The following is an 11,149-nucleotide window of genomic DNA, read 5'->3' as shown; positions in this document are numbered from 1 at the left end:
TATGGGTGGGGCTTTTGACCTTTTACAAGTTTTCAAACAGAAGGGTAGGTCGACTCCCGGGACTCCCCCTATATTTCATTTGATTTATTATATTGTCCTATATTTCTATTCCCCAGTCACCCTTGGGGGAGATATACAGTAAGAAACTTCCAGCTATTTTAGCTTACCCGTCAAAGTTGAGAAACAAAATACCCAATGAAATTGCAGTTATATGTTTAAAAGCATCCAACATGCATTATCAACATTTATCACTGATAAAGAAAATTGATATTGTTAGATATAATACTGTTGCTGTCGCATTGTATTGGATTTTGAACTTAAATTTGAGTTTTTGTACAAAATATTTTTTGCTTTTTCTTTCTTTTTCATATATTTTTTGGTTTTCAATTATAGTGTTTATATTTATTTACCTTGCATAGATGTATTTTTTTTTCTTGTCACCTGTCTATTTTTTTTAGTTAATTGCCCATACCCGGAATTACCCTTATCGGCTTTTGATAGTGTTATTCTTACGGAATCCATTTTGTTTTCATTGTAGTTTTTGTAAGTAAGATACGATTTTACTCGAATTTACATATTTTTTTTCAGCGATTTTCTATATAAACCTAGCGGTTGAACAAAAGGAACATCGCTGTCACAAATAATAATGATGAAAAAAAGTTTTAAGATCGTTTTCTATTTGGATACTTTGGTAAAAGGTTTGCAGAGGTTTTTTTTTCTTGTTTTACGTAGAAGGCCATTCCTATGACAAACGAAATTAATTATGAATAAAATGTGCTTTATAATTCACTTGACAACAATTTTTATCTAGAAACATCTGAATCACATTTCAAATTGATAATTTTAAAAGATTGGTTATGGGAATTTACAAAAGGCAAACATCAATTATTTTGGACCTAAATGGTGTAGATGACAGGAGAAATGGCCGTCCAGAAATATCTCCTCAGATAGGTGCCTTCATGGTGCAGAGAAATGTCTCATGACATAGAAAGTGTGCTGCATGAACTAAATTTATTTTGCTTTCCAGAGAAAATTTCGCTCTTTCAGATTCCGATTTTTTAAATGCTTGATCTAAGCTGCATTAACTATGACATGTATGATGAATACATTAAAATCCTTTTGTAAATATTTTAGAATTAGCCTTCATCAGCCAATGCATCCATGCGTCGAAAATCGACCACAAGGCCTTTATTGTCATTTTCACATCTAAAAGACAAAAAAGAATAATGTTATCTTCATTATCATATCTAAAAGAAAAAAAAATGTTATTAAAAATTCGCTGTCTAGATTAGTACAATATATCAATTCGCAAAGTATTTTTTATAGTCAATTTCCAAATTGAATATCCAGTTAATTCGTATAATCCACTCTCCAGTTAATTCTTGTATTCCTCTCTTCAGTTAATTTCCAAATTCCAATGTGACGGTTAAATCCAAAATTCTCTTAGTTGCAATGATCATGCCGTCCCACATTCTCACCAAAAAGAATAATCTGTAAATATACGTTTTGCTGGACTTTGACTTGTCTTTTGTAAGTCATTTGTAATTACAATATCAGGCAGTCTCCTTGGCTTTACATTCATGTCATTGTCTATCTGGATGATAAATCTTACACCACCAGGACGTTCTGAAATAATCCCATCTCTTTGTAACTCTTGTAGTGTAACATGTGATGGGACGAGTTTCGTTTCTGTTTATGATCTCGAGCGAATTTGAAACGACACCTATCTTGTTATTATGTATTCTTCTACAACAACTTATCTTGGAAAATGTCGCTCCCATTTTTCCTTTTGTTTGGCTTTGTATTAAGCGAACTACGGTTTCCAATTCGTAATTGATATCGTTTGTCTTTGTTTGTGATTTTAAATGATTTTCGTTAATTAATTGTAAACCTAAATGACCAATGTCGTATGGTTGCTTTCTAGAGGGATGCTACTAGCAATGATTTGTGCAGTAATACAAAAGTATTGATAAATATATACTTTCTGTTTTCAGGAAATCAAGCAACATGGTACTTAAATTAAAGACAACAACAAAGACAAATTAACAAAAAAAACATGTTCATAGCTAACAAAAATAAATAATGATCATGTAATATGTACATTTTACAGTTGTATGTAATTTTCATGTTAAGACGGATTAACTGCTTTGTTGCTGGTCTCCTTAGATACTCATTGACTCATGGTATGATGGCATCCTTCCATGTTGTTGTCTCTGACAACCCTGGATAGAAGTACAGAACATACTGTTGGAATTTTGTCTTTCTATCATAAGGTAGTTCTCTTTTATTACATTTTCCACCACCGTGGTAGGAAAGCTGCAATCTGTAGTTTGAATAATTCAGGGAACAAACGTTCTAACAATTAAGTGGCGAAATGTCCTGGGCAGTTGCTGTGTGTATTCATCTAGTTTAGGTCTGCCATTGTTATTCGGTACATCTCTGGGACATCGTAGAAAGGATAAGTCTCTGGCTTTGTTGCTATTGGTACAGAGTAGAGGGTGGAGTTGAGTTGCTTCTTTGCAATTTTTTATACCACTGTTCTCGTTCTAGATTGAACCCATCTATCATTATTTTCTCCATAGCTTCAAGGATATGGCTGTCATCAGCCTTTTCCACATGATGAACTCCAACAAACTAATTGTTAACAAAACCACGAATATCTTATCTAAGATACAGAATTTCTTGTTACTTTATAGAACAATCTGTGGACCCAGACATTTGAATTAGATGAAACCTTAAATGAACATCTTTTATGTTTGATTAATTAAATCTAATCAAAAACCGATCTCACATTGCTCCCGTTTTCTGATATGTCGCGTGGGAGATCTAACGAAACCGGCTTTGATGTCACATGTGAGTGACTTTGTAGGTGTGTCTTTTTCGACCAATGTAATGGAGTCTTCCATGATCTTGAAAGCTTATCGTTAGGTAAAGGGATGTTACTCATTTTATATACGACGAAATCGTCAGTCAAAATTATTCATCATCTGTTTTGATTGGCTGATTAATATGTCATTAACTCATTTGCATATCATTATAAATTCATAACTTCCAGTTTACTCGCATGTGACCTCAACGCGGCTTCATGAATTCTTCCTGCTTGAAACTGGAAAGGACTTTGTTGTTTCAAGTCATTTATTATGATGTTTCATCTTTTTTTGAATCTGTATCACCGTGTGTGATTTTGCACGAACATTAGAACATTTATCAAAGTTTTCTGCGATGTCAGTCAAAGCTGGTAAATCACTTGTTCTTACACTTATATGTTTATCAGTCTTATTTGAAAACATGTGCTTGATGTTTTTCTGAATTTGTTTTACCATCTGTAGATCACACGGTATATGGCGGTCAAATTCACCCTGGGTGTTCATAAACAATCCATAAAAGTCCTCGGTGTGTCTCTTTTTTTCAGACAAAATGGATTTCTGGTGAACCAAGCACCTCATAATCCCATACGAATACTTGGACAACCAGTTGTTGGCCTTAAAATGAACCATTGCCAACTTGAAAGGTCCAAGGCCGCTTTCTCTACCAGGAGTCTTGCATTAATCTGACAATGCTTTAAATAAAAGTCCAAGTTCAAGGACTAGATGCCCATAGTTCTTAACACCATCTTCTTTGTCGACTTTTTTCACCTTTCTTAATGTTATTGTTTGTGTGGCCCCATTTGCTAAGGGAACAGTCATCACAAATCCATCCACTGAAGAGTAAAGATCCTTAAATTAGAAGTAGTGAACATAAAATGCATAGTACATTATTAAACATTTATAATATTGGCTTTGGCAAGAGAAACAAAAGTGTCATCTGTAGAGGGTTATATCTCTAGCAAAGTAAGGGAATACACTTGATGCATACATTTAATTCCCCTTTATCTAAATTCATTTCTATTTCAGCTAGACTTTCCCAACAAGCCTAGAAAACTCTCCATTTTCCAATGAAATGATCGATTTCGATACCTTCGCAACCTCTAATGTATGCTGAGGAAGGCGATAAAATTATCTATGAATTCGATCATCACGTCCCTGAAAGTTAGCTTAAATATCCAATTCATTTTCCTTTAGATTTAAAATTTGGGACAAATTTATTCTGTCAGCAACATGTGCTTTCTGTCTGGCCTGGGCTAAGAGATCTTACCACTTTTTCATCAATGACGTTTAAATAACAGCACAGTCCTTCCGCGTTTACCCACGATCTCAACTCGGGTAAATGAATTGCACAACTTTATCTCTAAATCTGATAGTGAATCCTGCACGTCGTTTTTATTTTATTTTGGATGTTTTGACAATCTTCCATTTTCAATTTTGACACATCTCCTTATCAACCCTATGTTTTCTTCCAGAAAAGCCCTGCACAGTATAAAAAATGAAAAACGTATCGGCCATGTCAACCGAGTCAATAAATAATAGTATATCGATTTCCTCAAATAAAAATACACTTTGGCACTATTTGTTCCGTATACTCCAGTTGATCCAAAGAATGAACATGAAAACTTAAAGGACATATTGATTGTTGGTTGCTTAACGTCCAGTTGCAAATACTTCATGCTTATTCAGGACGAGAACAAGCTCACAATAAAAACTATAGGTAGGTCTGTAAATAAAAGAGGATGGTCGGGGAAATTTGGACTGCCACTGGAAATTGAGGGTATATTGGATAGGAACAAACATTGTGCCTTGCAACAGGCCACCTACGGACCCCTCAAAGAGTTGTCGCAAGGGTTCTAAACGTGCAATGAGCGTGGCATTCTCTTCCTACGAGGCATCGGATTTAACGTCCCCAATCTGACCGGACGTGACTGAGAACTTGATACAAAACATAACGATCCTACATTCCTTCATCATCATCCACAAAAATTCTCTCTGTTGTAACAGTTTTTGATATTTTAATAACTTTCTAAACTATACTGGGTTTCTGCCAAACTTGGACAGAAGCTTGTTCATGTTCATAAGGTAGTACCAAGAAGTAAATATTGTAAAAAAAATACTTTTTTTCCATATTTTACTTTGTTTTGCAAGGAAACTACATTTATTTTGCAGTTTTAGGTTGTTAAAACACTTATTAGATTCAAAAACTGTTCTGGATTTTAATCAAATTTGGACTGAAGATTTGTGCAATCAAAATTAGTATAAAGAGTATATGGCAAAAGTAGGCGAGACACTGGGTTCCTCAGAACCCTTACAAATTAGTTTAATAATTAATTACTTGACTGGCCAAATATGTAAAGATTTGGTCTCTCAACAATTGTCTGTGCATTAAGCTTGCTTTGCATTGGTCTTGTAATTTGTAACTCCTCATTTGTCAAAAAGTTGGCTGAGTCATAAATCAATGATGCCATGAAACTAATATAGGTGTGGTTGAGAATGTCGGAATGGTCATGCCACATTTTAACGTGAAATGTCCTCTCTGTGGTCTTCAGCAGGTTTGTCAAATCTGGGAGAGACATGTTGTTATTGTAATTGATCCCATTGTTTTTTTAATTTCTGAACAGTTGTTTGGTAATCTAAGTCACTGTACTCCTGGTCTAATACGTAGTACACTAGCTTTGTGTAATCTCAATAATTCATTTTGTATAAGCTCCTGCAGTGGGATTTTTCTGCCATAGATGTGTGTTTTTGTTTCTTCCAGAAGTCCATTTATATTAATGATGTTGTTTTTGTAATATCTTTGGTGTTATTTTGACGCCAATGTTGTAGGCCTTTGAGGCAATTTTGTCTCTTGATATCATTTTCAGTTTTTTGCTAGATCTTTGAAGAGGTACTGATGGTTTTGATTTGTAAACTCTTCTCTTTGGTCTTCTTATTCTTTGGATAATGTCTCGGCCACTGATTTTTAAATGCCTATTATATTTAGCTATGTTGACACCATTGTCTCGTGCAAAGTTGGCTAGTACTTGGCCACTATTTTGAATGATTTGATTTTTACATGAAATTTCATATTTCCTAGCTAATCTTGACCAATTCATTATTGTACTTGTTGACTGTCGTACCTCAGTAAGGAAACTTTCCTTATCGAATGAGTAGGAGTCATAATGGCCTATTGGGTTTTTTGATTTTTTTTAACAGTGGCGGTTTTTATTTTTTTTTTTTGCACCAGTTTTTCTGCATCTTCTGTGGAGATGTATGAAAGCTTCATTCGCTTATTGTCATGTTGTTGAAAAGATTTTCCAGTTGATAGAAGGATTTCTAAATCGTTGTTATCACTTTGGAAGGAGGATTCTATTTGTTTTTTAGTTTCTTTAATGGATGAAAGGATTTATTTGATTTTTTTCTGCTGATGACTCTTTTGGTGACAAATTTAGAACTTCTGCAAGTGTGGTTTTGAAGTTTATATCAAATGTTTTTCCAACTCTGGTTCCAACATCTTGACAACTGTGTGTACAGTTTTTTCCCCCTGATTTTTTAAAGTTGATACATTATGATCCTCCAAATTATTAACTAGGTCTTTGCAGATTTTTTGTAATGGACTTTCTTGGTAACTTTTGTGTAATAAAGAAGCATCTCCATGTGTAACATTGCATTGGTTGCAGTTTTCAAGGGTATGCTTACCCTTTTCATTTTCATTAAGCTTGAGCCAATTTTGCAGAGAAAAATAATTGATGAATTTATTTCTTTCTCCTGAATGATTGTTGTTTTTATAATACTTATTGGTTGTTACATAACTTTGAAGTCAAGAGCATTGCTGTTTAAATTGATTGTATGAATGTATTTTCAGTTTCTTGTACTTGTTCATAATTTTTTTTTTTTTTTTAAACATCTATTGCAGCATCGTCTTTGGTGGATCTCGAAATAATGACTTTAACAAAGTTGCAATAATAAATTCATATTGTTGATTCATGACCAGATGATTAGATTTAAGAATTCAACATGTAGATGCGGATTTTCATTGAAACAATTTGTAGCTTTGCAGATATATTAGGTGGAATACATATATTTGGTATGTTTTTAGAACCATAGATTTGTCATTGGTTGATAAAAAAAAATCAAATAGTTGAAGCTGATGATCAAATTTCAAAGATTAAAAAAGAACCGATAATGGCTGCCATGTCCTTGAAAGTTCTTCATTTGCAGTAGAGAAGTTAATTACTTAATGAGGAAATTGAATTTTTAAGTAAATCAGATGTATTTATTTTAGACATTTTAAACATAGAAACTTCTTTTCATAACTTTGTAGCAATGATGACCATGCATACATTTTATAATCTACTATTTTACTGTAGAACTGCATGATGAGCAACATGAAAAAATATTTAAAAAAAAACCAACTAAATAACAAAAATAAGTACAGGAAAAAAAATGACACAAGAAAAAAACCCCGTTACCATTAAAAAGAGGTATTGTTTGAAAATAATTTGCAAGTGTGTGGTACATCAATAGAACTTCAGTATATATAGATAAATATACTTTATTGAAGAAGAATTTTGTTTAGATTTGATAGTTTGGAATGGTCTATGTGGGGCCACTAAGCTGTCTGCCCACTTTGCACCAGCAACTTGTAAATAATGCCTAGGGAGGGAACCGAACCCTCATACATAGACCACACAAATTTTCCAATAGAATATATATATAAATAATAAAAAAAACTATTGGCTGATACACAAGTGAACACTTGTATATTCGTTCCCATATATAAACATGAATGAAAGGTGAAAAAAGGTAGGTTATGTACATCATAAATAAATTTAACCAACCCCTCCCCCTTTTTCCTTTTTTTACTGAAACCTAGTCATTTGCGGTAGTACTATCCCGTAGTGATTTACCAATCAAGTTAAATATTTTTATTAGAGATAATTCGCACTAAAATATTATGTTTTTATTTAAAAAACAAGCCGTAGATGAAGATTCTTATTTTAATGTTGAAATTTCCGCATTTGCAACTTTGGAATGTTGACACACGATTGCCTCCCTTTTCAAGTCGCCAAAACGTTTGATAGCAATGGACGACCTTCAAAACAATTTATGGAAAAGTAAACAAACGAGTAGAACAAGTTATAAACGTTAACATTTATATAAAGTTATTTCACAAGAATTGTAGGAAATAAAATCAACAATTACAAAATAACTGATCGCAGATGTAAATTGTACGAGAAATAGATAAACGAAGCATAATTTATGGTAAAGGTCGCAACAACGGACGAGTATTTTTTATTATATTTTTTTAAAAACAGGAAACTTTTTTCAGGAAGCGATCAGCAATAAATGTGTAGTATGCAGTGTCACTTACAACTCGGTTAAATTTTTAGGCATAGTTTTCAGTGTGGGAACTTGTTCTACGGGCTAGATTACCCAGGGAATAAGACATATCATAAAATCACGTGACAACTTCGGACACCAGGTGTGAAATCATATAATATTACCTGCTACTCTAATAAATAATACCCCGATCTAAGATCACAAATACTTTTTATTTTCTTTCAAAATGAAAATAAGACAAAAAGGGGGGGGGGGGGTTAATTTTTTTTATGAAAAACTACATTAACCTACCTGCGGAATAACTTGGGACAGGCGCAAAACTACGGTGGGATAAACCATGTTCAGTTACATCTTAACCCTCCCCTATACCTCTAGCCAATGTAGAAAAAAAGAAACACACAGCAACATACCCAGTAAAACTTAGTTTAAAAGAAGTTGAACTAACATATGACATGAAATCATCTGTTTAACATTTATTTTTAAGCAATTCGCAGATTTGTATAAAGAAAAATGCCAATATCTTTCTACAGGCCCACTTCTGTTAAATTTAGAATCCTATTAAAGAGGAACGAAAGGTACCAGAGGGACATTCAAACTCATAGATCGAACATAAACTTACAACGCTAAAATTCAATAAATATAACGTTAAATCAATAACTTAAGTGTTTTAGCTGAAAGAACTGTCTCTATAAATGTTAACAGTCTACACGGAAGTTTCTATAAGCCCTTCTGTGTAACTCGAGTTTTTGGTCTGTTCGCCTAGTGTGGCAAATAACGGTTCCCTTTCAGTCAATTATTTATTGTTACTGGTATCAAGGTCTTTTTATTTACTCATAACAGTATATTTCAAATAGATTTATACAAAGAGTCAACTTTCTTGTATTTTACATTAAAAAATGGGGAAAAAGAGTAATAAAAAAATACCTCAAAATGTTTTAAAAAGGGTTATGTCCCTTGGAATGCTGGTACAAAAAATAATTGGTAAGCATTATAAAGTTTAAGTTTGTGATACTGGTATTTGATATCTGATGTGTATAAATCCAGGGCAAATAAGTGTTAAGATGATTTATTGTCTGTGCAAAATGTAGACGGCACAATGGCAAATTGTAAACTTTTGCGGCCAAAAAAACCCAACAAAAAACATGATGATAGTTGATACTTACTTTAATGTTGAAGTGTCATCTGCAGACCAATTCACATATAAGATTTTTCAACAGAATGCTCTTCAGAACATGGTTAACACTGAAATAAAAAATTCACATGTTGTATAAACAAAACTGTAAGGGTAATTTAAAATTTAACACAGTAAACTAAATACAGCTTTGTCTGTCCACCCATTTGACTGAGAAAACACCCGTAAACCCCCATTTCAAGGCAATTTTACCTCAAACGTGCTTTCTGTGTCTAAATCCATTCCGAATTGTCCATGTTTACAATGTATGAACTGGTTTATTTATAACTTTTAAAAATGAAAGTACAAAAAGGTCACGAGTGCACATATGGTTTCCCTAAATAGGTGTAATACCACCATTGATTTTTCCCCATTAGTCTTTGTTAAATTGACACTTTTAAAAAAATTGTACAGTATTTACCTTTATTTCAACCAAAGAAATACTTTGCATGTGTATATTTAATCCTTTCCAGTGATACAGTGAAAATTTCACACTACATTTCATTGCATATAAGAAAATAATCATCACCGGAAGTAAACAACCCAATTTTTACACTTGTATTTACTGGTTACTTGCTTTGGTAACTATGTATCCTTAACGTTCTAGAATATTTTATAAGACGATCAAATAAAAAAAGAATGATGCATTCAGACATCCAACATACATATTTACGACTCAGAAAAATGTAAGTGCATTGAAATGCAGGGTTAATTTTCTACAACTGTCAAATTCAAGGGAATATTTTTTTAGGCCTACTTTCGTATGCAACCGGATGTGGCGTACCATGATTTGGTGGTATTACACCTGTACAGTTATGCCATTGTCCAAGGTTAGGGCGAGGGTTGGGATCCCGCTTACATGTTTAACCCCGAAACATTATGTATCATGGTATGTGTCTGTCCAAAGCCAGGAGCCTGTTATTCAGTGGTTGTCGTTTGTTTATGTGTTTCATATTTGTTTTTCGTTCATTTATTGTACATAAATAAAGCCGTTGGTTTTCTCGTTTGAATTGTTTAACATTGTCATATAGGGACCCTTTATAGCTAATTATGCTCATTGTTGAAGGCCGTACGGTGACCCATAGTTGTTAATTTCTGTATCATTTTTGTCTTTGTGGAGAGTTGTTTCATTGGCAACCACATCTTCTTTTTTATAATCCTGCTCGGAAGCCTACTTCCACCCCCTCCCCCCGTGAGTATGTTACAACAGTTAGATACATGTTATGATTGACAATTCATAACTTCTGTACTAACGGAAGAGATTTATAATGATCAAAATGAACCTGTAATTTACAAGTACACAAACAGCACAAATGAAACACAAATTCGGCGAAAATGTAATAAAAAAAATCGGTGCAAAAGAAATGCAGATCTGATCGATACAAATGATGAGTAATCACTGATAGCGTTTAATTGAATTTGCAATTTGCATACATCAGTTTATTTAAAATTAAAGATCATTTTTCTTCTGACCCCCTGCCCCCCCTTTTTTTCTTTCTCGTTTATATGTTGTATCGAAAAGAAAAGATCTGATTCAGAATATACATCTATTTTTATCTCTGATCATGTTTCATTGAATGCAGCTGTGTACCTAGTTGCATGGGGTTGATATAAATGACATGTTAATTTGAAGTTATGTAGTACTACGTAGTTACTGATAAGTGTTAAGACTGGAGCGTTGTTAATGTGCACAACTGTGCACAAAAATTATAAAATTTCTATAGCAAGGTCAACATTCAAAAATTGAATGATTACCTTTGGAAGATAAAAGTTTAGCCGTATTAAGAAT

General features: G+C 33.2%; 1 long non-coding RNA gene across 1 annotated transcript; it reads right to left on the bottom strand.

Moving 5' to 3' along the window:
- Positions 1–9,352: 9,352 nt before the first annotated feature.
- On the bottom strand, positions 9,353–9,715 carry LOC134717526 (uncharacterized). Its single transcript, XR_010107368.1, has 2 exons — positions 9,574–9,715; positions 9,353–9,431 (listed from the first exon to the last, which is right to left on the bottom strand). It is a non-coding gene; the product is annotated as an uncharacterized LOC134717526 (long non-coding RNA).
- Positions 9,716–11,149: the final 1,434 nt, after the last annotated feature.

Source organism: Mytilus trossulus, chromosome 5, assembly GCF_036588685.1.
Source record: "Mytilus trossulus isolate FHL-02 chromosome 5, PNRI_Mtr1.1.1.hap1, whole genome shotgun sequence".
NCBI lineage: Eukaryota > Metazoa > Mollusca > Bivalvia > Mytilida > Mytilidae > Mytilus > Mytilus trossulus.
This window is presented reverse-complemented; position numbering and strand designations above follow the sequence as displayed.